This window comes from Mirounga angustirostris, unplaced genomic scaffold (genome assembly GCF_029215605.1).
Source record: "Mirounga angustirostris isolate CCGP_5_RB_7025 unplaced genomic scaffold, mMirAng1.0.hap1 SCAF_7, whole genome shotgun sequence".
Classification (NCBI taxonomy): Eukaryota; Metazoa; Chordata; class Mammalia; order Carnivora; family Phocidae; genus Mirounga; species Mirounga angustirostris.
Window position 1 is genome coordinate 89,035,244 of NW_026991715.1, and position 26,842 is coordinate 89,062,085.

At 46.4% G+C, this 26,842-nt stretch overlaps 1 protein-coding gene across 6 annotated transcripts in view; it reads right to left on the minus strand.

Moving 5' to 3' along the window:
• MCC (MCC regulator of WNT signaling pathway) overlaps positions 1 to 26,842 on the minus strand; it is a 395,037-nt gene that overhangs the window by 137,753 nt on the left and 230,442 nt on the right. The gene's annotated exons all lie outside the window — the stretch shown is intronic.

Consider the following 26,842-nt stretch of genomic DNA (forward strand, 5'->3'; position numbering starts at 1 on the left):
AAAAAAAAAAAAAAAAAGTTTGTGTTTTTGATATGTGACATGGTAGAGTAACGAAAAAAGCAGTAAATGAGGGGTGTGTGGGTGGCTCAGTCGTTAAGCGTCTGCCTTCGGCTCAGGTCATGGTCCCAGGGTCCTGGGATCGAGCCCCACATCAGGCTCCCTGCTCCACGGGAAGCCTGCTTCTTCCTCTCCATCTGCCTGTCCCCAGCCTGCTCTCTCAAATGTTAGGATTTCGACAATGTCAACAAGATCCATTTTTTTCTCTGTACAGCAGAAAAATTAAAAGGTAAATGGTAAGCAGCAATGTCCACAATAGCCAAACTATGGAAAGAGCCCAGATGTCCATCGACAGATGAATGGATAAAGGATATGTGGTACATATATACAATGGAATATTATGCAGCCATAAAAAATGAAATCTTGCCATTTGCAACAACGTGGATGGAACTAGAGGTTATTATGCTAAGCGAAATAAGTCAATCAGAGAAAGACAATTATCATATGATCTCACAGATATGCAGAATTCAAGAAACAAGGCAGAGGATCATAGGGAAAGAGAGGAAAAAATGAAACAAGATGAAACCAGAGAGGGAGACAAACCATAAGAGACTCTTAATCTTAGGAAACAAACTGAGGGTTGCTGGAGGGGAGGGGGATGGGGAGATGAGGTAGCTGGGTGATGGACATTGGAGAGGGTATGTGTTGTGGTGAGCGCTGGGTGTTATGTAAGACTGTTGAATCACAGACCTGTACCCCTGAAACAAATAATATGTTAATTTTAAAAAATGGTAAATGGTAAATATATCTGGATGTGGGACTTTAGGTAATTTTGGCTTTAGTATTTTTCTGATTTCCTATATTTTACAATGAAGGGTAGAATTACTTCTCTAATCAGAAAAAAATTATAATTACGTGAAATCATTGATGTCCTACCTATCCCCATTCAGCACTCTATGTTGCAAACCACCATTAATCCTATTTACAACTTAGTCTGAAATAATCCTAAGTAGCCACTTCTAATTTTGAAGAGCCATGGTTTGACTAGCCAAACTGATTAAATTATATTGATGTAGCAGTGCCCGAAAAACCTATATGCCTATTCTTCTAAGCCCCAAGACCAACAAATGTCTTCATGAAGTAGAAGACAATTAAATTAATTAATTTGAATCACCAGAAACAGACAATTGAGACAGTTTAGACAGCCAAATTTAGACAATTCCTAAAAATAGATTTTGATGGGAAGCTCTAAATCCCAAGAAGCAGTTTTCCTGGTTCTGCTGAGAAGAAAATATGCCTGGATGCACACAGGCCTCTTCAAAGACCATATCAGGCAAATTTCAGAGCAGCACTATTTGTCGGAAAACCATGACCAGCCTTGAAATGTCCCGATTAGAATGCAGAAATAGGTTCTGGTGAGCTACACTTTTACTGAGACTCAAAGGAATTTAGCTTGGCTGTTGTACTATTTCTAATAGCTGAAGTCAGTATTTAAGAAGCTAAGAGGTAATGTATATGAACTCCAAAGACTAAACTGATGGCATCCAACAAAAGTACCTTGCATCTCCAACTACAGAATGGAATATAAATGAGAGAGAATGCACAGTGGCCTTAGCTATATTCTGATTACTCACTGCCGTCAGAAGAGTGGGGTCAAATCTGACTTTATTCTTTGGGCCTCAGTTTCCCCAGCTACAGGATACCTAGACTACTGGAAATGATGCAGCAAAAGGATGAGTATGAGTGAATGGAAACGGTGACCGCGTCGACAAATGAGAGGTGCCGGGCTTGCAGTGCTAACCACAAAATGCAAACCTCAAACCAAAATGAAGATCATCCGTCTGGATAGCTCCTCTCTTCACATGTAAAAGTCGCAGCTCCAAAATCAACATGGCATAAAAATAAGATGGTGAAACTGGTCACTGCGAAGGACGAGCGAGTGTCTTCGGCTGGGACTGCAGCCCCCATGCATTCCGAGTGCCCGTCCTGCGCGGGTGCCTGTAATAGTCCAGGCGCAGATGTGGTGCTCTCCACAGGGCGGGCTCCCTGCATCATCTGTTCTTCCCTAACCACCCAGCCAGAGGCCCTGCTGGGCTCACCAGGTAGAGGGGCCCAGTGCTCCGTGTCAGCTCAGCGGACTCTGCTGGAAGCGTCCCCGTGTTTTCCTAAGGTAACACCACAGTGCTCTTCTCCACTGGGGGCCCTCCTTACCTGTCAGGTCAGGTTCTCCATCAGGGGAGCCCCCCACAACTGACATGATTTTAAGGAGGTTTTTATAGGAGGGGAGGGATTAAACTGCCTTATACACATCATACAAAATGTCCCCCTTCCCTTAGCATTTACGTCTGCTCTTCTATGAGAGCCCTCAAGCCCGACCCAGTGGTTCAGTGCGGTTAATTGGGCACGCATTCTTTTTGCTAACGAAATGGCAGATGATTCATTTAATATGCACATTCTGGGGACCTGTTAGGTATGGAAGATCAGTAAGACCTCCGAAAGTTACACGAGACACTCACGGGAAACTATTACAGTACTTGTTACCTCCTTTCACCACACGACACCCTTCACATCCCGGTGAGATCTGTATGCACACACCAGCTCCATACACGATGGTGAGTGCCTAAATTTAAGCAAGGTCCAGGTCCCAGCCCAAACTTGCGTGTTGAGCCCGTGAGGACATGACCATCTATGGCAGGAAGGTGTATACCAAGTAACTGCACCGTCCGTACAGCACTGTGGGCTTGTGATAGGGCCACAGTGCAGGTCCCAGTGATTTGCCACCATAGGCGACTCCATGCAGTTCCCACCAGCGGCGACTTAGGAAGACCTTATTGCAGAGTGGGCATTTGGGCTAAGCCTGGGAGTCGTTCAACAGGTATAAAAAATTCTCATTCTGGGGGGAAGGTATCCAGGTGGGCAGAACGGCTTAAGTGACAGCATCGTACGATTTATGTTGGGTACCTAGCTGCCAGAAGATGGCCTTACACAGCTGGGGCTCTGGATGGCTCAGCAGCCCCAGCTGCTCCTTATTGTTACTGATTTAGAAGGTTAGGGGCACCTGGGTGGCTCAGTCAGTTAAGCCTCCAACTCTTGATTTCAGCAGCTCAGGTCGTGATCTCAGGGTCCTGGGATGGAGTCCCAAGGTCGGCTCTGTGCTCAGCGTGGAGTCAGCTTGAGATTCTCTCTCTCCCTCTGCCTCTGCCCGCCCCCCATTTATTTATTCTGCTCTCTCTCAAAATAAAATCTTAAAAAAAAAAAAAAGGTTAGAGGCTGCTCGCTCTAGCAGCCAAAATGCAGATCCTTTACCCTTCTGATTTAAACTAGAGGCAGGTTTGAAAAGTTTAAGCTATGTGTGTATGACAGAAAAAGATTTTTTTTAAAAATAAGTATCTCTAAATGTCAATGTTTTCAATATATGACTCTTTCCAAATCTTTTTTTTTTTCCTTTAGGTGCCAGGCTGGAGAAAACCTAGAAAACTACTCTCAAAAATATTATTTTCCTTTATTTTTTTTTTTAAGATTTTATTTATTTCAGAGAGAGATAGCAAGAGCAGGAACACAAGCAGGGGGAGTGGGAGAGGGAGAAGCAGGCTTCCCGCTGAAGCAGGGAGCCCGATGCAGGGCTTGATCCCAGGACCCTGGAATCATGACCTGAGCCAAAGGCAGACGCTCAACGACTGAGCCACCCAGGCGCCCCATATTTTCCTTTCTTAATTCAGAAGACAGAAGAGTGTACAATTGGTGTTCAGCCCTGTTTAAAACATCAAGATCACTGACTCAGCAACCTCCTTCCCCCAGACATCTCTCTCCTGAGGAAGGGCCTGGCTTCACCCAAGGGTTTCAGTTCCAAATAAGCATGGAGGGGAACACTGCATTAACTGCCCCAAATGACAATCCAACCCCAGCTGTCTTAACAGGAATATTGTATCCAGCACAATATCCGGGAATACTGACCCAGAGCTAGTCCGACACCTGGGGAATTATGCAGATGCAAAAACCCCATCCTCAGAGCACCACAGGAAACCAGACCATCCAGAGGGATGTGAACTATCTGGAAATCCTGATCTGATGTTCTATCTGACACAAGAGGTGGAGAGGAGTGAGGGTAAAGGGCTACTACCATTCTCTAGCTCCTGCCACTCTACCCCCTTCTTTGTTACCCTCCCTTTCATCCCTCCCCCAAAATTCCCAATTCCCAATTCTATTTTTCACTCACACAAATTGAAGCCCATGGAGGTTAGAGTAACTGTCCAAAGTCACAAAGCTGGCTGAGTAGAATGAATGTCTGATGCCAAAACCCATCTCCACCTCCCTCCAAAGCTCATCAGAGGAGAGAGCCGGCATTTAATTTTTAGTCATCTTCCAAAGAACGGTCATCTCTTAATGTTACAGTTTGCTCCTATGAGATTGTTTTCCCACCTACTAGCACCATGTATTTGTTGAGATGAACTTGGCAATACAAAGTATCAATACTTTAGCAGGACATCATGGGATAACTCAGGTCCTTATCCCAAAGCTCTGTTTCTACTTAAGATGGTCTAAAAAAGCTACAACATCAGGGCGCCTGGGTGGCTCAGTTGGTTAAGTGACTGCCTTCGGCTCAGGTCATGATCCCGGAGTCCCGGGATCGAGTCCCACATCGGGCTCCCTGCTCAGCAGGGAGTCTGCTTCTCCCTCTAACCCTACCCCCTCTTGTGCTCGCTCTCTCTCACTCTCTCTCAAATAAATAAATAAATAAATAAAATCTTTAAAAAAAAAAAAGCTACAACATCAGCTTCTAATTGTCTGCCACCCACTCTCCACCAACTCAATTGGTTTTCCTTCACTTATAGGCATAACCTAATTTTTTTTGTTTGGGCTGCTTAGAAAGATGTTGGAAGAAAAATTAAACCAACTTGTAAAACTTTATTTTGCTGATTTGTGGACTAGCACATGGCTTTCCTCTGTAGCAGCTCAGTTTCATAATCCTATAGGAACAGAAGTCAACCAGGCTTGCTTTTATCAAAAATGTCAAGAAATGGATAGGTTTAAGTCAAATGAGTATGTCCAAAGACAGAACTTCTGTGTAAAAACTTTATACTCCACTGACAGAGGTATACTAGACAGCTAATAGCTTCAACTTCACATCCCCAATTCTAGAATTATACTCTGAAATCGGCAATCTTAAGTTTTTTAAAGGACTCACAGACATACACTGTAGTGAAAGGAAAAGTTATTCTGAGAACCTCTGTGCCCAAACCCAAATCTCATCTCCTCCACTTTTTAAAGATTTATTAATTTGAGAGAGAGAGAATGCAACGGTACGAGCTGGGGGAGAGGCAGAGGAAGGGGGCCACAGACTCCCCACTGAGCACAGAGCCCAATGCAGGCTCGATCCCACAACCCCAGGATCATGACCTGAGCCGAAACCAAGAATCAGAAACTAAACCAACTGAGCCATCCAGGTGCCCCATCTCCTCCACTTTTTAATTGAAAAGGAGGACAGAAAAAGATGGCCAAGACCCCCAGGGGAGCCCATGGGGGAATCTAATAACATGTACCATCACACCGACTACAGTAACACTGGTCAAAAACCATGGAATAAATGTTAGGCCACAGAAGGCTGTTAACCATTCCCTGTGTAAATGGCTTTTCCACCGTGGATGAAACTTCACCTTTATGAAAGAGTGGGCATAAGGAATTGAATGCATCCCAGACTGGGTCCTATCTAGGTGGTATCCATGACAAGGTCCCAGTTCCCCAGACCGTTGGGGGAGATGAGAAGGTGAGGAAGGGCAGCTGCCTAAATGGGAAGTGTTTCTCTGTGCAGCCAAGTCAAGTCCTAGAGGGAACAACTCTACAGACCTGAAAATTGGAGGGAAAATAAATGGCTCTGACCAGCAAAGGAGACATCATCTCCAACCTGTGGTCACATGCTTGACCCATACTAAGGGTCCACACACAGAGACCATCTGTCCTGTCCAAAATTCTAGAAATTCTGGTTACACAATTCTAAAATTCCTAGATGCAGGAATTCCCAATTCCTAGCAGACTAGAAGCAGCAAAGGAAAAGGACTAGAGACAGCCACACAGGCAACCACAAAAACTGACCGCTGACAAGAAGTTAAGAAGGACAATTCAGTTAAAAAGCAAACATATTTAAACACTCCGCAGCAGCCCAGGATTGCTGAGAGGTACAAACAGCTTTACCAACTTGGGGCGCTCTTGAGTCATTACCATCCCGGAGCATGCTAAAGTAATTTATTACAAGTGTAGGAGAGAAATACGGCTTGGTAGCAGAATATATAAAAGAGATTTAGGAATTCTAGTTCACACTAAGTTCACAGTGAATTAAGTGTGACTGTGGCTGCCAAGGAGCTATGCAGTCTGAGGACATAGTAACAGAGGCTGTGTGGGGAGTGTGAAAGAGGAGTTAATGCCTCCCGACCCCACACGGGTCAGATGAATTCATTTCTGGACTCCTTGATTCGAGAAGGAAGAGCAAATAAGCATGCATTCAGAGGAGAGGCACCAGGACCCTGAGATTTGCAAATGGGTGATATGAGAAAGGTTTTGGGGGTGTTTTAGCAGAGGGATGGGGTGCATGATGGAGGGATCCATAAAAACCCAGTAGGTAGGATTGAATCAGAGCTGCTGCTAAAGCAGGGTAGGGGTCCCGTGGGCGGGGGGGGGGGGGGTGGTCCCAGAGGACGCACACCCCGGTGCTGCACTGATCCTCTCAAGTTACTAGGGATCTGACCACATCTGCACAGTCTCCCCGGCTCAGAGGCCCTGATTCTCAAACTGGGGGAACCCAGAGCGTGAGTGAGAGTATGTATCAGTAAGCACTTGAAGACACAAGATAGGTGGCTCCAGAAGGAAGGGGGGGTTACCAACTGACCATTCAGATACCTCGTGTTTGGTCTGCACAGTCTCCTTTATTTGAGCCTGTTTTAAATATGAACGGATTTAACATGAAAACATGTTTGTGGGTTTCTTTAAACAACCTGAACTCTAGCAACCTAAGGCCTGTAGCAAGCATGGTGACAATGGACTAGGAGTGAAGGCAGCTTCGCCTCTCAACCATGGCCCTCCATAATTACCATCTTTTTTTTTTTAAGATTTTATTTATTTATCTGAGACAGAGAGAGAGAGTGCACGAGGGGTGGGGAGGGGCAGAGGGAGCAAGGAGCCCAACATGGGGCTTGATCCCAGGACCCTGGGATCATGACCTGAGCCCAAGGCAGACGCTTAACCAACTGAGGCACCCAGGTGCCCCCATCTTTTTTTTTTTTTTAAGATTTTATTTATTTGAGAGAGAGAACATGAGTGGGGGGAGGGGGGCAGAGACAGAGAATCTCAAGCAGACTCTGCACTGAGCACAGAGCTCGACTTAGGGCTTACGACCCTGAGCCGAAACCAAGAGTCAGACGTTTAACCAACTGAGCCACTCAGGAGCCCCAACATCTTCTTTTAGACAAAAGCAAATAAACCTTCTAGCCCACTTCATTGATTTAACCTACCCAGCCTTGCATTTGGGTTTGTGGAAGCCTGCCCTAGAGCAATACTTTATTTAACAATAACTTAAAACATTTTTAAGACTGGCATGGATATATTAAAGAACAAAGCAAAGCATGTGTGCACTTTTTTTTTAAAGAGAAAGCTGGGGTTATTATTTATTTTAATCAAATACTGAATCACTATTATGAAGAAATCACTATTATGAAGAAAAAATCCCTGGACATACCTTCTTTACTCCGTTCAACCATCATTTGACATCAAATTCTAAACATTTTATGCATTCGAAACCATTTTTTTTTAAAGATTTTATTGATTTATTTGAGAGAGAGAGAGCAAGCACAAGCAGGGGGAGAGGCAGAGCGAGAGAGAAAGGGAGAAGCAGACTCTCTGCTAAGCAGGGAGCCCGATGCGGGACTCGATCCCAGGACCCTAGGATCATGACCTGAGCCGAAGGCAGACGATTAACCGACTGAGCCACCCAGGCGCCCCTCGAAACCATATTTTTAAAGACAGTGCCAAGTAGCAGGAATACCGTATTTTATGTATGATCATTATAAAAAAGAACTAAGTGTCCATTATGTAAATTATAGAATATATACTTGAAAGATATTAATACCAAATATAAAAGATAAGCTCCCTGACTTCATAAGACATCTTCTAAAATTAAAATACTGACACACAAACAAAGCAAAGTATTCAAGAGTGATTTGAACAAAGAAACATATTCCCAGAGCATAGTGTAGTGGAAAGATCAGTGTGTCGCACTGAAGACCTACAGCCTTCCTGCCTCCGAAGATTGCTATAGCTATGTAGTCGTCAGCACACGTGCACTCTTAAGAGAAAACCTCTATTAGCCCTGAGATGTTGAAGAACTTTCAAGCTATGAACCCTTTCGAAGGTCAGCACTGGCTGCACTCTGCTTCCTGAGAGGTGGGCAGTTTCTAAGTTTGTCTTATTTTAGGGCAGTGGTTCTCAATCAGGGGCAATTCCGTTCCCAGACAATGTGTAGAGGTATTTCTGGTTTTCACAATGGGAGTGGGGGCAAGGAGGGTGCTACGGGCACAGAGTGGGCAGAGGCCAAGGATGCTGCCAAACACCCCCAATGCTCAGGACTGTCCCCCCCCACAAAGAATTACCCACCCCAAACTTCTGCTTTAGGGGAATGTTTGAGAAGTGCTGGCCTTTAGGATTTAGGATATTTTGAGGCTCCTCAACATCTGGCCTCCACCAACCATTCCAAAAGCATCTAAACTTCCATCCCTTGTTCCTCCTCCGTTCTGCACCTGTCCTGTCACTACCCATCCTCCTTCTGCTCCCCCCGGACACAGTGTGGCCACACCAGCCCTTCGTGTATTAATACCACCCCCTTCTATCCCTACTGACCTTTCAAGGTCACCTTCAATATTACCACCTCCTAGAAGCTGACCCCAAGGTTTCCTTGCCAAATCAGATGGGTTTTCTTCTGTGTTCTCATATTTTTAAAAATAAAAACCTTGATGATATCACAAACATGACAACCTTTGTTGTGTGTTGTTGCATCTGTCTGTATTTACACGCTCTCATTTCATTCTCACAATGCTGCTGCTTGAGGGGCAACAAGAGCATGTTATAAATGGGGTGGTTAAAAGCCTGGGTTCTGCACGCAGGACGTGGATGCTGCACATCTCTTGTTGGCTCTGTAATCATAGGCAAGTTTCCTCCTCATCATTTTTTTTTTTTTTTAATGAAAATGGCCTTAAGAGCACCCTCAACAGACTAGGTTACTGGAAGGATCAGAGGATCCCAGGATATTTCAGAGCTGAGACGAGGCATTATGGAGCTATTTTCAGGGCAGGTGCACTTCTAATACCACAGCTGCAGACTGTGCTGTATGTAGGTCTCCCACATGCCCAGGGAGAGAGACAGCACCAGCCCGAGATGCACCCTCTGTCCCCCAGAAACAGTGTCAGCTGCCCCAGAGCTGGGACTCTCTGAGGATCCAGCAAGACACCAAGAGAGTGTCTACTCCTAAATTATAGATTAACCACTTATCCACCCATGTCCACAGCAAAGAGCCTAGCCCCTCCTTGTGTGTCTGTTACAGAATTCCTGAAACAGGCATTCATTGTCTGCTATGACACGCCCCTGAATACCATTTCGTAGGACATCGTTTAGAAGGTATACGGGCCGTGCAGACTGCATCTCCTGCACGCTAACACACACTTAGCGAGCTCCCAAACCACCTCTATGTATCCTTTAGTCTAGTAGAGAATGTGGTAATAAAACACACCAACAGAAGCAGAAGCAGAAGCGAATGTGTGCACTCATGACGAAAACAGAAAAACGAAACTCTTTCCCTGAGAGAGGCTCACAAACGTGAGCCAAGCAGGTGAGATAGAACCCACGTTACAAGCCTGGTTCCTTACAGCTCGACTGCGCACTCAGACCAAAGTGAGGGACAAAGACATAACAACAGGGGCATAAACAAATTTAGTGTGTGGGCCTGCTGGAGCATGATCCCATGATCATTCTAGAGATGGGCAAGTAAACCAAGCCATAAAGAGGCCTCTCTCGCTCCCAGGGTTTGCCAAAGGGGATGTAAAAGGGGTCATGCATTATTTAGAGTTAAGGAGGCAGAGACCTCAGATGGGAATTGAAATCACAGATAAAGCTTATATCAGAGCCAGCTTGTCCATATTACATGCAAGCCTGTGGTTGCTTCTGGACGCCCCATTTTCCATTATAAATTCATCACAGGCGCGACTGGATGCTGTCAAGCTTCGTGAAAAGACAAGAGCCAGCTGACAAACTAAATTCATCTTTGTTTACCAAAAGGAGGTAAAAAAGATTCCAATTATTCTAGCACCTTCATCAAACAGGTAACCAAGAAACACAGAATCGTGTGTCTTACCACAGTACACGTGGCAGGCCAAATTCAGTTTCAAAAGGACAGCCACGGTGACTGCAGGGGAATGGCTGAAAAGTTTCTATTATTTAATAAGTAAATCTGATCGAGAGGCTGAAGGCTTTATATTTACATGATCATTAAGCAAAGATGTATTACCAACACCCAACGGCACAGAGGAGGAGGGGGAAACCAAGACTGAGGGCACACACATTTTTCAGAGGACTACGGTAAGAAGATGCCGATCAACATTGAACCTGAATGTCATGTGCAACATATTCTACACACATCGGGTCATTCAGTCATCACAATGGCCCTTCAAGGAAGGTGCTACTGCTCTTCTCCTAAGTGTGAGTTAACGGAGTCTCAGAGGCTGAATAATGCGCCCAAGATCACCGAGCTGGTCAATCAGCAGCAGAGCCAAGAATCAAAATGCCCAACTCTAAAGCCATGCCTATTACTTAGGTAAACTCCGGAATTCAGCGAACTCTTAAAACAGAGCAAAGAATATTATAGATAATGTGGATGAGAAGTAGATACTACACAAGGAGAAATAAATGTGAGAAGAGAAATATGCCTGTCTCCCCCTCCCCCCCACAGGACAAGGCGGAACTTTTTGCAACAGATTTTCTGACTGCAAAGCCCAGAGACGGCTTCACCTTGGAAGAATCAGGCTGTCTGCCGAGCCCTGTGAAAAGCAACCACAGAGGAGAGCCCTGGAACGCATCCGGAAGATGCACCTGAACAGAATCCCTAACACCTCAGACTTGCCCACTGCTTCCAAAGGCTTCAGAAACCAGAGCTTCCGGAACAGTCCAGCATGTGCACTCTGAGCCTACTGACAGCCACAGCCCTTAACTTGCCGCGACCCCCTCTCTGCAAGAGGCTGGCATCCTGTCCTGGGACCAACAGTCAGCTGTGCCCTGCAATGTGGGGCTTTCAGCTGTGGCTCTGGTGGAGGGACTCATCATAGGCCACCCCCTGATTTCACAGGACAGGAGAAAGAAACTGAAGTTCTAGCCTAATTTTACACCTGAACAGAAAAGAATGGCCTGAAGGACCAGGAGACAGGAGCAGAGACAGACCGTGAGGGTCTATGAGAAAATCCAGCAGTCCGGATGTGAGGCAGGCCAGTATCAGGGGTGACCTATTAACAAGCAGGCCCAACTCACCCATTTATGTGGATGCGCTCTGTCCCAACAAGTCTGCTTGGGAAGATGGGCACCTGCTCTCCCGAAGCTGCTGCCACTCAGACACTCTCTCCTTGACGGCCACACCAAATTCTCAATTAAAAAACAGCATTCCCCTGCTTTATTATCTACCTCCCTCAGATTCAACGCCAATTGCCCTTTATTTAGGAAAAAAAAAAAAAAATCCAATCTGCCCTTGAAGGATGAAGATGCGTGGCTACTAAGAAAAGGTCAGAGGGCGCCTGGGTGGCTCAGTTGGTTAAGCCACTGCCTTCGGCTCAGGTCATGATCCTGGAGTCCCGGGATCGAGTCCCGCATCGGGCTCCCTGCTCGGCAGGGAGTCTGCTTCTCCCTCTCACCCTCCCCCCTCTCATGTGCTCTCTCTCATTCTCTCTCTCAAATAAATAAATAAAATCTTAAAAAAAAAAAAAAAAAGAAAAGGTCAGAGCAAGAATGTGTGACAATCTTTGCAAGGAATTCCAAACAAAGGGTCCCCTAGGGACAGTCTCTGTTTCCCCTTTTATCAGAAAATCTTTAGAACATACAGAACAGTAGAGAATTGTACTATATACTGACTACCTCGATTTCATAAATGTCAATCTTTGGTCCTATTTTTTTTCCAGATATTTTGAAAGGAAATAGGTTACACCTCCACCTGAAGCTCTTGTGCCCATCCTTGATCCCATGCTCTTCCTCAAAGACAGCTACCCCACCAAGGCTGGTGGGAACCCACCCTACCAGGTTTTCACGTAACATAGCTTTCCATGAATGTCTAAAATTGTTTATCTTTCTTTAAATTTTATACGTAGTGTTCTCTTCTACACAGCCTTTAACATGATGCCCCCCACTCGCCATAGTAAGATCTATGCTGATGCAACAATATCAATGAAGTATTCATTTTAACTGCCGTATGGTATTCCATCATAGGATGATTCCAGGGTTTGTCAATTTACTTACTGCTGGAAGTTTCCGCTGCCCTTAATTTGTTTACTACTATAAATAGCATAGTGATGTAGAGTCCTCTACTTGTCTCCTTGTGCTCATGAAGGAGCATCTCCTGGAAATACCTACAAGCACAACTGTTAGACTACTTTCAGTTTTCCGGAAAGCTACCCAAATGCTTTTATAAATGGTGCTACCAATTTATACTCCCATAAGCACTGCATGAGAGTGGCTATTATTTCTCATCCCAATACAAATCATATGATTGGAGTTTAATTTTTGATACATGGATGGGTGTGGAAATCTTCCTTTAATATTTACTTCCACTCACGGGGCACCTGGGTGGCTCAGTTGGTTAAGTGACTGCCTTCGGCTCAGGTCACAATCCTGGAGTCCCGGGATCGAGTCCCGCATCGGGCTCCCTGCTCGGCAGGGAGTCTGCTTCTCCCTCTGACCCTCCTCCCTCTCATGCTCTCTGTCTCTCATTCTCTCTCAAATAAATAAATAAAATCTTTTAAAAAAAAAATTTACTTCCACTCACATCTCAATGTGATAAGAAAATTTGAGCTTTTGAGTCAGAATCATGGCTTTGAATTCTGGCTCTGAAATCTGTTGCTCATGCAACATTAGTAAAGTTCCTTGGCCTCACTAAACTTTGGTTTCCCGGCATGTAACATGGTGGGTATAAAAACAGCCTCTTCCTCAGAGGCATCATTATGGTTAAATAATGTACTTAAAGCACATAAATCAATATGCCTGGCACATAGCAAGTACTCAATTAATTATCATCATCATCATCATCAAAAAGCCTCACAGTAAAGCCTACCCTTTGGATGTAAGCCCATTTTACAGGTGGTAAAATGGAGTCTGAGAAGTTAACTGACTGGACCCTCTAGGATCACTGACTTGATAAAGCAGAGCCAGGACTCGGATGACTCCAAGACCCCCAACTATCACTATGCCACAGTGCCTCACACATCCCTCTGTATTCATGCTGCACAACAGAGAATAAAATCCAAGTGAGTGCAAACCCACTGAGCCAACAAGAGCCTCCAAATGCTGATGCAGTGATCAGAGTCTGGTAGAGTCCCAGTTAAGCTTTGAAAAGAGAAGTACTTTGTGTTGAAGGACATGGATGGGACTGCCAAATTTAATTGTACAAGGCTAGCCATTTACCATTCATTAGCCACAATCTTAATCAGACAGTCACACACACAGAGGCAGCGCTACAACCACCACAGCAGAGGTAGAATGTTCCTGCGGGAGGAGCCCCCGGCGTTCCTTCTTTGCTTGGTTACCTAGACGGCAGCATTAGCCTACGGAGACCCTGGCCTAACCGGCCAGTCGTACCCAGCCTAGCCACCTTGCAGCCCAGCACTCTTCCTGGGGTCTTCTGTTAGCATCCAATCATGGCTAACGTCCCTCGGATGTCCCCTATCGCCTGCCTCACCAAACTGTTGTTGTCAAGTGACCTAACTCCACAGCTTACGGGTCAGCTGGCAAGATGTGAGAGGGTTGGTCTTCCGCTTGCATTTGCAAGGCCGCTCCCAGTCCCAAAGGCTTTGACAAGCCACCTGGTCTCCATGTCCACACGCAGCTAAGCGAGCTACAGGGAAGAAGGGTGAGAACCAACAGGTGACAGCTAATTGTGTTTTCCCAGATCCTGGCTGTTTGGCCTGCCTGGCAAGGGCAAAATCTGGTGGAGGAGAAAGGCTATCGGAATCCTCCAAGGTCAGAAAAATTTGAAGTGGGGGCGCCTGGGGGGGCACAGTCAGTTCAGTGTCTGACTCTTGGTTTCGGCTTGGGTCATGATCTCAGGGTCGTGGGATCGGGCCCCACGTCAGGCTCTGCACTCAAGTGTGGAGTCTGCTTGGGATTCTCTCTCTCACCCCTCACTTGCACGCACGAGCACTCTCTCTCTCAAATGAATAAATTTCTTTAAAAAAAAAAAAGAAAGAAAGAAAGAAAAACTTCAAGTGAGGCAGTCCACAGGAAAAGGAGGCCCTTAGGACACAGGAAAGAAATGATTCTGAATCCAAACACAGAAGAGCCCCACAGCAGGGAGGAAACTTGTTCCTGCCTCACAGCTAGTCAGTATGAGCTCTCCCTTCTGCTGATAAAACTAAACAGCCAGCCAGAACCACCACCAAACCTAGGGTGTCACCGGTGGGGTGAAAACAGGAGCTGGTGGGGTGATCTTCACCAGACGCTGGTGCAGTACTGCAAAAATACCTGCGTGTTCGAGCGTTACAGCATCTGGAGACGTGAAAAGCTGTGCCAAGGGACCCTACGGCAGAGGCAAGCAGCACTGGGAGAAAGCACACTCAGAGCCCATTCCTTTTTCTGGGGGCCTGCCTCATTCTGAGAGGCCAAGAAAAACAATAAACATGCCTCGAGTTTCAGAATAGACACGGAAATGCCCCTTGAAAACAACTCCCCTCACCACATCCACAGCTGTGCTTAGGGCCAAACAGAAGTACCCTAAAGTGGGAGAGGGAGATGGAGGGAGGGCCAGAGCTGGGGGTGGGGGGGCTGCACGCAGCAGGTGGGATCATGACAGCGGGACCTCAGTGTGTGTCTGCAGGGTCCCACCCTCCAGATCACCTGAGTTTTAAAACAACAGAAATCGGGGCACCTGGGAGGCTCGGTTGAACAGCCAGCTCTTGGTTTCAGCTCAGGTCGTGATCTCAGGGTCGTGAGATCGAGCCCCATATTGGGCTCTGGGATCAGCGGGGAGTCTGCTTGAAGCCTCTTTCTCCCTCTCCCTCTGCCCCCACTCACCGTTCTCTCTCTCTCCCCCCACCCACCCCTCTAAAATAAATAAATCTTTTAAAAATATATAAATAAATAAAACAACAGTACTCATCAAATGCAAAAACTACAATCACTGCCTTTTGGAATTACCCATCACACTGCATATTGGTTCCCAATGTCTCTGAGCAGAAGCTGTCCATGCTCCTGATTTCTTCCCACCCAGACATGACAAATGTCAGAGGAGGAAGGGTTAAGAAGGGTGGCGTGCCCCTATCAGCCTCCACAGCAGATGGCCACACCTTTTTCTGACCTTAGATCTCCTCGCTTCTCAGATCTGAGAACTCCTCGAGGTGTTCACCCCATTCTCCATCCACTCAGCCTCCCAGTCTACTTCCGAACCTTGCATTCCACTCCCGCTGGGCTCTGCTCCTGCCACTCTTCTCTCCTTCAACTCCTTCAGAGGAGCAGGGGGTCCTCTCTCTTTTTTCAACAGCTCTCTTTCTGGCCCAGGCCCCTGCCGAAGCATCGGCTATCCTGGAGAGACCAGGTTCCAGACTGCACAGTGGGGGAAATGGGCCGGTCCCCGAGTGTGACGTCACAGCATCTGAAGAGCACCTGCTGGGCCATGTGTCCCCACAGCCAGGCTGTCGTCCTCGGCTGGAACAAAGGGAAGCTGGTAGACAGGGGAGAGGGGGCCCCATGGGGTGGGGAGAGGACGCTCACGGGGACTCCCTGACCCCACGGTGATGCAGGCAGAGATCTCCTCCCTATCAAGCTGCACCTCTACGTACATGAGGAAGAACAGAAAGGAAGCAAGGTCACAGAGCTGAGGATGTGGCGATTTTTTTCTTTTTGACCTTTTGTATTATGTGACAGTAAAGGGACAAAACTGATTCCAGAACAGCAACTAGGCAGAGCGAGTGCACGGGCAGAGGGAGAAGCAGGCTCACCGCTGAGCAGGGAGCACGATGCGGGGCTCAATCCCAGGACCCTGGGATCATGACCTGAGCCGAAGGCAGACGCTTAACCGAATGAGCCACCCAGGCGCCCCCATCTCAAGATTCTTAATCACATATACCAAGTCCCTTTTATCCTGTAAGGTAACATTCGCAAATTCTAGGGATTAGGACACAGACATCTTTAGTGGGGTGCACATTATTCAGCCTACCAGATGTTTTTACTGCATTAAAATGCTTTGTGAAGATGGTAACATATATTTGTTGGAACTATTTGCCCTAGTTTGTCTAAATTCTTTCCATAAAAGTAGCATGTCTGTTGTCAAATCCTGTATCTGTGTATATTTTAGTCATTGTTACAAATTTAAATGATACAGAGATGCATAAAGTAAGAGCAAATTCTGCTTCTCATGGAAACCACTTCATAGCTTAGGATCCACTTTCCCAGAGTTTATGCTCTTCAGTCACACATACATGTACATTTCCATCTGTCTGTGGGGCCAATTTGTACACCAAGGTCTACAGACCAACCGGGGTTTACTTCCATGAAGGCTATACAACTAAGAATTCCTCCTCTAATCATTCTTTTCTAAGAAGGATTAACCAAAGCTTAGGTAATATTTGTTAATTTTCTCCGAAAGCATGTTTTGTGGGCTCTTCCTGTTTTTTCCCATTACCCACACCTGAGGATCCACCTGTCACTCCCACCCTCTGGTCACCTGGCGACCACAACACCAGCTACAGAAATAGCACTTGGGTGAAATGAACCAGCATCCAGAGAACCCATTTTGTAAGCCCCAGAGCATGAAGTGACAAATGTCACCTTTGCTGACAAATGAAAAGAATGTTCATTCCTCAAACTCCTTTGATCACAATATTGTCCTCAAAAATCTTTGGCAGCTCCCCAGTGCCTATTTCCAAATGCCACGGTCTGGCCTTCAAGGTCCCTCGTTTGAGCCCTCCTCCCTCTCCAGCTCCCTCTGCTCCTCCATGTGTGGGTTGAACTGGCCAAGTCACAGCTGTCCTTTCCTGCATATACCACTCCCTCCAGAGAGAAGGCCACTTTCTCCTCCAGACATTGAAATGTCATCCTTAAAGAGCTACGTTTAATTTCTGAGACCCCCATAAGCAGCTCAGGCAGAAGCACACGCCCCTCTGTTCAGTTCTGTCTTTCACCACTCACTGGGCACAGGTCATCGTCCACTGTGGTCTCGCCTGCACACGAACCACCTGTCCTACCGCGGATACACCTAATGGTGATACACATCAACTAGTCCGGCTCTTCATTCCTGTCTCCCTTGCCCTGCCCCGGGACCGAATGCCAGCTCTTAGAAGCAGCAGAATGGATGACTAACCCTCCTACCTGGTAGCAGGCTCTCATGATACCATGGGGATTGGGTAACAAACTCTGGTGCCCAGGAGGTCAGGATATGAGAGAGGCCGGCTAGATGAGCATCAGGGAACAGTGTGGTCCATGACAAACTGGAGAGGGCACGCCCTGCTTACATAGCAACATAGGATCCACATTCCCACCTGGCATGTGCTTCTCAACACCAGCACTCATAGCCAGGTGGGAATGTGGACCCTGTATTGCTAGACAATTTTGTAAGAAAAACCAAAAATCTGGATTTTTAAGTGAAATATTTTGATGTGAAAGGGCTATTTACCAATGCTAACTTAAAAAAAAAAATCTGTGGGCAAACAGAAGTATGTTGGGGCTAGTGGTCTAGAACCTCCACTGATATTTAAGATTTTATTTATTTATGAGAGAGAGAGAGAGAGCATAAGCAGGGGGAGCGGCAGGTAGAGGGAGAGGAAGAAGCAGGCTCCCCACTGAGCAAGGAGACCAATGCAGGACTCGATCCCAGGATTCTGGGATCATGACCTGAATAGAAGGCAGATGCAAAACTGACTGAGCCACTCAGGCGTCCTGCCACTGATTTTCTTCGCAATTATTTATGAAGGGTGCCATCCTGTGTGTAACACTGACAATAAAAGACACAGTCTCCACCCTCAGAAAGCTTAAGCCTCAGTTCTGGACACATAACATGCCTGTGTAGTAACAGGAACAGGAAATGGCAACACGTGTTGATACTGTGGAGAAAGGACTTTAAGACTTTGTGAAGTGAGAAGGGGTGTCCTGGGCTGGAGGTCGCTGTGACTGGCTCCTTTCTTATTGAAAGAAGCTCTCATTAGGCCCGTTCTAGCATGCAGGAAGTTTGAGGTCTCAGACTGCAGGTGACAGAGCCCATCTCTTCCATCGTTTTTGCCTCCTGCTATTTCTTGGGGCATGGCAGGCCCAAAACAATTAGAAATGGCCTCAAATATTGAGAACTTACTGTGTACTATTTACTAAGCACTTTCTTTTCATTGTTTTCAGAGATAAATGAAATAAAGGGAATTTACTTCATTCAGTCTTCGTAGTACCTTACGAGGGAGTTATTACTATCATCACTTTGCCCTCATGGAAAGAGAGGGGAAGGCATTAAGTAATCTTCTCAAGGTCACAGAGCACCTGGGAACTCAGGACTTGAACCCAAGGTCACGGACCCCGAGGGCTGTGGTTTTTGTACCACGCCGTGCTGCCTGCCACAAACCGAGGTGGCCAGAGAGGGGAAGATGAAGGCACGTGAGCTGGTAGTCCAGCACAGGAGTGAGGACAGGAGGGGCTGCTGGCCACGCCGAGAGCAGATACGAATTCAGATCCAAGGGAAGCGGGGGTACTGTAGGTCTTCTCGCTCATCATATGTCTACATCTGACTTAAAACAGGTCTCCTGCCACGTACAGAAACGGCATCGCCCACAGAAGGTGGTTCGATTTGTGTCTGTTGGTGTAATTATTTGAGCGTAAGGGGTTCTGGCATCTTCTTCCTGAGCTGTGTGAGCGCAGGTCTGTCACTTTACTTCTACCTTCCCCTGCCATTCAGTACCTAACACCTAGGAGGCGCTCAGATATTTTAAAATAAATATTTAAATATTTAAATCCTTTTAAATGTTAAAATGTAACTAAACATATTAAATTTAAAAGCCTCAGAGAACTTACAGGTTTCTTGAGAGGACTTAGGAACTGAAACCATATCCCAGCTGGCCCTTTAGAAATGTACAGATGTGACAAAATTATTTCCAAAAAAAGCAAGGCAATAATTGGCTTACGATCAGGGAGAGAGGCGACGCTGGCTTGGGTAGGTGGACTGCACAGGTAAATATGGCCGCGCTCTAGTTCCCGAGCTGGAGGTGGGCTCACAGTGCTAGCTGTTATACAGAAATAAAAGTGACAGAAGAGGGCCCTGTGTGGACCAGTAATGAGGGTGATATGAAATACGAGTAACCCAGTCCTGTGCACCGAGGCCGGAAGGACATAATAAACGAAACCACACGGCACGCAGAACAATCTGTGATACAGACTGTAGTAAAAAGAAATTGCCAGGTTTCAAAGCAATGTGTGCATGGCTTACGCCTGGGATCCTTCACCCGGAGTTCCCACACCTTGACTGGGATATGCTGAATCCCCTGAAACTGGACACAAATGGAACATGTGTGTATTTCCTCCGGGAGGAAGGTTTGCAGCTTTCAGCTTCTTGAAAGGACTCGTTATCTAACACAAGTCACAAGCAGGCTAAGGGACTGTGCCCAGGGCCACACAAGGGTCTCAGGGCCGCTCCAGGGGAATGCTAGGAGGGGGGAGCTGGAGACCCCCACAGATGAGATCAGGACTCCCAAAGGTGCAGACTTCCTGAAGAAAACGACCAACAGTACAGAGAAGGATGTGACCACTTGCCAACGCTGACCCCACCCTCTCCTCTCCTCTCCACATCTGCTTTCTTACACAGGAACAACCATTAAAACTTCCTGGACTTTCTGAGGGCAGTCCTGAAACCCCAGGGAGTTTGATCCTGGTTTCCTCCAGGTGAAGGTCATGGATTTTTAAAGATAAAGTGGACATGGATCATAACATATGTGACAATGAGAAACAGGATTTTTAGTTTTTAGGCAGTATATAAGGCACTGGAATGAGGAACCCCCTGCCCCACCCCACCCCGCCTGCCAACAGGGGTGAAAGGGCACCTCCTGAGCTCGGGTGAGAAATTTTGAAAAGACAAACTGACAAGGTGAACAATTTTAATGTGAAATTTGGGAAGTGGAGCAAGACACTTAGGTAAAACTTAAAAGCTAGCTAGCGTGGAAGCCAATAAATTGACAGAAGGGGTTTCAAACCCAACAGGAAAGAATAAAAGGGAGCTGGAATATCATCATAAATGCATAGGCTGTGGGTAATAAACACCATGAACCTGAACTCATGAAGGAAAGGTGATCTCATGCAAGTACAGGCTTGGTGGAAGCAACAGGAAGGGGCATCTTGTTCGAAGAAAGCCATCCAGAGGGACGTGCAGGCGAGCAGCCGTGTGTCAAGATGACAACTTCACGGTGGAACCACTTGTCGCTGTAAGAATACATCCCTATGTCTCCACAGATGCCCTCCCCACTAGAACGCAGAAGACTGTATGAAGGAGGGGGTAACAGGGCTCCTTCCAACACCACCACTCAGTGGTTCAACTTCAAGAAATGTTCTTCTATCTTCAACTTCTCAGCTCTGCTTAGTCTAGACCTGGGTCTATAGAGTAGACTGAGGGGACACAGAAAGCTCCTTACTTTTCAATATATAGTAATACTGGATAAAACTTAAGAAATGAAAAAAAGGGGGGGGCGCCTGGGTGGCTCAGTTGGTTAAGAGTCTGCCTTCGGCTCAGGCCATCGTCTCAGGGTCCTGGGATCAAGCCCTGAGCAGGGAACCCGCTTCTCCCTCTCCCTCTGCCCCTCCCCACCATGCTTGTGATCTCTCTCTGTCTCAAATAACTAAAATCTTAAAAAAAAAGAAATTAAAAATATCTAGCCGACCTCATAAGCAAGAGGGTCAATTCCCAGAAACAAAGAAGAATTTCAGACATAACAATGAAGGGGTTTGAAACTAGACAGCACCCCACAGCTATCTGGGTATATCCAGGGGTGAGGTCTGAAGACCCCTTAGCTGTGGGGAACAAGTGCTGTCCTCCACAAAACCAAGAGAGAGAGAGGACTTTTGTCAGGCTAAATCTTTAAATGTATTTGCATTTCTTCAACACGAACGAACTTGACCATGCAGTACATGGAAGGTTAATTTTCTGCACTGGATAATCTGCAGTATGGCAGTAATACATAATTTGGAGTATGGCAGTTTGAGACCAAACATTTACATTCTCACTTGGGTGGCTCAGCCAGTTAAGCCTCCCACTCGTGATTTCGGCTCAGGTCAGGATCTCAGGGTTGTGAGATCGAGCCCCCGAGTCAGGCTCCGTGCTCAGAGGGGAGTCTGCTTGGGATTCTCTCTTTCCCTCTCCCTCTGCCCCTTCCCCCACTCATGTGTGCACTCTCTCAAACAAGTAAATTTTTAAATTCTCATTTTGAACCATTCCACGTGGATAAAAAGCTTCTGATCTATCCCTCTAAAATTAATCTGCCATCACATATGTTCAGATCTCAAGTTAGAAATGACTGGCCCACCGCAATCTAGAATCCCACCCCCTCCATAAACCAAGGGCCCCAAGTTAGATGAAGCCTTATCTGCAGCTCCTTGGTGACTTACAAAATTCAAGAACCAATTAGGTTTTGTTTTTCTCCCCAGTTATGAGTGTTGTTAAACAAACTTCCTCCACTTCAGAGTTGATGCTTTTGACATTCTCCTTTTTTGAACTTTTATTAAAATTTGAAAGAACTATTTAAACCATGTTCTGGATCATACTTCAACCCTTAATTTTTAGGTGTTCCTTCACTTCAAAGTAATTTAATTATGCAGGAAGGTTAGTTTAATAGAGGTTCATTAATGCCCAAGACACACGTTCCTTTCTCTTTAAAAAGGGAAAGTCTTATTCTGCTAGAAGGACAGATTCAACCAAGCAAGTTTTTACACTCAAGCTAATTGAGACCAGGGGAGCCAGGAATGAAGTGGTTTCCTGACTGGTCATCCAAGCAACACACCAGACAGGCTATACTCAAGCCAGCCAGGAAAGAGATGACAGGAGCAAGGAATGACCCCCCAACACCCTGTTCTCTTCATCTTTGCTCTCTTTCCTTCCCAATCCCTACTGACTGCCAACACAACCAATTAAACAGCAAACTTTTCTTGCACCAAAACAAGCTTTCCTTCTTCCCCGACCCTGCACAACCTCTCTCCTCCATTACTAATATCCCCCATTCACTGAAGCCACCAAACATCTGCTGTCTGCCTTCTTCGCCTGAGACACCTCTGAACAACTTGAGATGAATAGAACTCAATGTTCAGCTTTGCAAACGGGAAAGAAGAGGAGGGACAGAAAAGAAGTTCAAAAAATAAAGCAAGCCCTATCTTCTACCTGAATGCACAGGGAACTTCAGGGGAAAATGGCTTCTTAGTTAAAAACAAAAACAAGGGGCGCCTGGGTGGCTCAGTCGTTAAGCGTCTGCCTTCGGCTCAGGTCATGATCCCAGGGTTCTGGGATCGAGCCCCGCATCGGGCTCCCTGCTCCACGGGAGGCCTGCTTCTCCCTTTCCCACTCCGCCTGCTTGTGTTCCCTCTCTGGCTATCTCTCTCTGTCAAAAAATAAATAAAATCTTTAAAAAAAACAAAAAAAGAAACAAAACAAAACAAACAAAAAAAACCACTCCCCTTGTCCAAGCAGCCATTTTTAATCAAGATTTGCCTAAGTCAATTCTCCAGGATTCAAAACGGACAGTGGGGCATTCCATCATTCCAAGTTTACTTTGAACGGTGTTCTCCAGCCACCACCAATTTTCAGTCTTTATTGACAACGTACACATACAATTGGTCTCCAGACTCATCTCTATAGTTTCCTTTTTAGACATGTTCATTTATTAGTCGTTCAGATATACCTACACTGTATGTGGTGGGGACACAGAAACACACCTACCACATCCACCTAGCAGGAGGCACACTCTCACACACACTGGAGCAAGGCTGCGAACAAAACTGAAGGCAAAGACCAAAAACTACCCTCCTTTCTTAGGGACGTGAGACACAGTATATTAGACCCTGACTTCTGTCCCCATTGCCCCCACCCCAAACAGCCTCCATGTCCCCCACCCCCAGCCCCGCTGCAGACAAAAGTTTGCCATTTTTGTACTTCTTCTAGTAGTACAGAAGCTTCAGACTAACTGTATGGCACCTGTGACGGAACAGTGACTTAACACTCTCAACCCTGTTTTTCCCACCCACACCAACAACGCCTGCTCACTGCCAAGTTTAAATGGGACTTTAAACAGTGCCCAAGCTGGAGAAATAGTATTTTTGACTGCTGGCTACTTGTCCCGCATACACAATTTCCTCTCTTCCCTTTTAGAACTTCTGAGCCACCAAGGCAGGAAATCTTCTGGTGGCCATCTGCACAGAGAAGCCCGCACTCAGGAAGGACCAGAGGCTGAGGTCCCGCATTCCAGCTGGGGTCTCACTCTTCTGCCCCTACAAATCTGCCCAGGGGCTCTGAGCTGTGTGAGAGGTATCAGGCCGAGAGGGGGGGAGAGGGAGGGAGAGACAGAGGTGAGCTTCTCGAGTTCCTACCTTGTCGAGCACCGTTGTCCCCCTCACCTGGCATGGAGTGGAGTCTTAACCAGCCCAGAGGTGTGGGTGTGGTGGCGTTGGTCTTGCTGCCGGCGCGTGCGGTAGCCTTTTAATGAACTCAGTGACTCAGCAGCCTCCCCCTCCCCCACTGGCCTCCCAGCTCACTCCTCTCAATCACAGTGATGGCCATGTGACAGCGCGTTGTCTCCACCGAGACTAATCCCGTATCAATAAGAGCTTTCAGCACGGCCCAGACCAGATTACTCTGTCTCACAACCACTTTGCTGACCTTCCCCTGGGGCCAGAGAATACTCCCCCAGCGCGGACTATTTACAGAAGAGTCGACATAAGCCGGATCGCTTGGTGTGAGGATTTCACTTCCAAAGTTTGTGGCTTTAACAAAGCGACTGAGCCACCAATGTTCAACCGCACAACCAGGCGCCGTGCAAGCCACCGGGATGAGAAAGCTAGGCTGGATTTCACACAGATGCAGTGACAAAAGTCGTTCACAACCACGATGGTTAAAGTATCGTTGCTATATACATCACCCCTACCACCAAATCAAAAGATTACAAATGAAGGCTGCACATGAACTGCCAGGTTAAGATGGATTCAAAAATACCAGATGTATGGGTTTTGCCAGTAGATCCAAGGCGAGGCAACATGGCATTTCATTCTCGCATTAATCTAGACTGAGAAGGATACGTTTAAGAGGGCTAACACAATTACTAAGACTGGTTCCTAGCCAATCGAGTCTACACTGCACCTCGATGGAGGTATAGTCTCTCAAACCTGAGAGAAGGTGCCAGGGAACCAAAAAGAGTACAGACCAATCTTTCCTACTTCCTCATCTTTCCCAGCAATTTTTATCCTGTTTTTAAAATATGATGGCTGGCAGAGGAGAACACCGGTCTCTCTCCACAGCCTTTCTGAGCAGATAAGATAAATAAGAGGGATGAGTCCAGAGCCTACAACTGTCAGGGAGATCACTGGGTGTTCCCAGAGAACCACTCACATACGTGCCTGCAGAGGCAGTCCTGAGATTTTCTGAGAACAGTCTCATCAGCATTACGTGTAAGAACAAGAATGCTAGGCCATATACAAAGTCGTCACGAAGGATTTTGCCAGCACTCAATGTTAAGTCATGAAGCCGGCTCAGCAGATGAAGCCCTGTGCACACAGAGCTCTCTTCCTCAGAGAAGCTCTACTTATTGATCTTGAACACAAAGGTTTTTAGTTCTAAAACTGTGAGGACAGCTACTCAAAATTCAACCTCTTTTCCTCAGAAATACACTAAAATAAAAAATATGCACCAAATAAAAATTTACTATTAAAATACCTGAAGTTTAGGGACGCCTGGGTGGCTCAGTCGTTAAGCGTCTGCCTTCGGCTCAGGTCATGATCCCAGGGTCCTGGGATCGAGCCCTGCATCGGGCTCCCTGCTCAGTGGAGAACCTGCTTCTCCCTCTCCCACTCCCCCTGCTTGTGTTCCCTCTCTCGCTGTGTATCTCTCTGACAAATAAATAAAATCTTTAAAAAAAGAAAAAAAGATACTTGAAGTTTATTCAAAGTCTCTGTTCCAACCAGCTGGGCAGTTCTGAGGGTGCTACGGTGAACCCCATGGAGGGAGAAAGGTCAAGTGGGGAGAGAGCCACTGTGGGCTGCAGAGACAGCCCTTGAAGGCAGCAAAACAGGAGCAGAGAGCATGGCCGTCCAGAACCCAGCAGAAATTAGGGGGAGATTCATTCCAAAGGTGATTGCCTTCTGTCTGACAATGATTACCCAAAGGGAGACGAATCCCAACTCCTTTCTGATAATATCTTTTGCATTTTGTCAGATATGAGATCTCAAATTCAAGGTGGATTAATTTTGGAAAACTAAAGTGAATCCATTTGGAAGTCTTACATATAGAGCAACTGATAAATGCGAATATGCAAAAATAGAAAAACTATACAAATACTTAGCATGAGAAGTGGAAATGTCCGTAACTTTCCCCTAAACACGTGACAAGGCGGAAGCAGAGAGTCTGGGGGCTGGTTTAGGGTTTTACGGACAAAGCAGGAGAGGTTCCTGTCATGAGGGTTGCTTCCCACTCTTGGTTAAGGAGGCAGGCCATCCAAGTGCTGGTCTTCGTCTTTTCCTTCTTTCCCCTTTCTCCTGATTCCTGCTTTACTAGCATTTTCCTCAGTAAGTCCCTAAAACGTGATGTGTTTTATGCTGGTAAGAGGAATGCGTTGCCCGAAGCTTTGACGGGAAGTGCTGAATGGAAATGTAGTGAGGAGAGCAGCCCTCCTAGTCAGAAGAGGGGGGTTGGAGACACAGAATCGTCAGCAGCCCCAGGCCTCTGTGCGAGGAGTCGGACGTGTGAGGCTTCCTCTCCTCGGCTGGCCTGAGAGCATGACCTGCCCTGCTTGCTTCCCTCGTGGGCCTGACCTGGAGCTTGTATGGTCAGGTCCGTGAACATGGCTTTGTGTCATCCAGAAGGTGGACTAAACAGGATAAAGGAGACAAAGCCTGAGCCCCAGCTCACCCTGTCCCTTGCGTGCTTTCCTTCCCCTTTTAGGCCATTTGTAAAATGTGGATTGTCATTCCTGTTGTGTACCTGCCAGTGACAACATGAAGCTTTAAACAATGCATTTGAAAATAAATATTACAAAACCCAAGATGCTATCACAGGGCACATTCTTATCAGTTTTGAAAACTAAGTTTTTAGAGTATAAATAGTTCTAAGGCTGAAAGAAAGTCTTAGAGGACATTTTTATATTGTACTCTAAGAAAAAAAACTGTACTTGCTTTTAATAAGGGAAATCGAATAGTTTCAAATTGATGGATTAGGGGCATGAGGGGTGGGGAATAGAACATTCTTCCGAATAAGACCATTGAAATAGAGCTAAAGGGGTTAACGAGGAACTAAGTTGACACAGCACACAGACCCACTGTGGAATCCAGCAGCTTTCTACAAGACACCTGAAGGATACCGCAAGGACGGTCGTCTCCGTTGCCCCAGCCTGGGAGGGTCTACCCAGCCCTC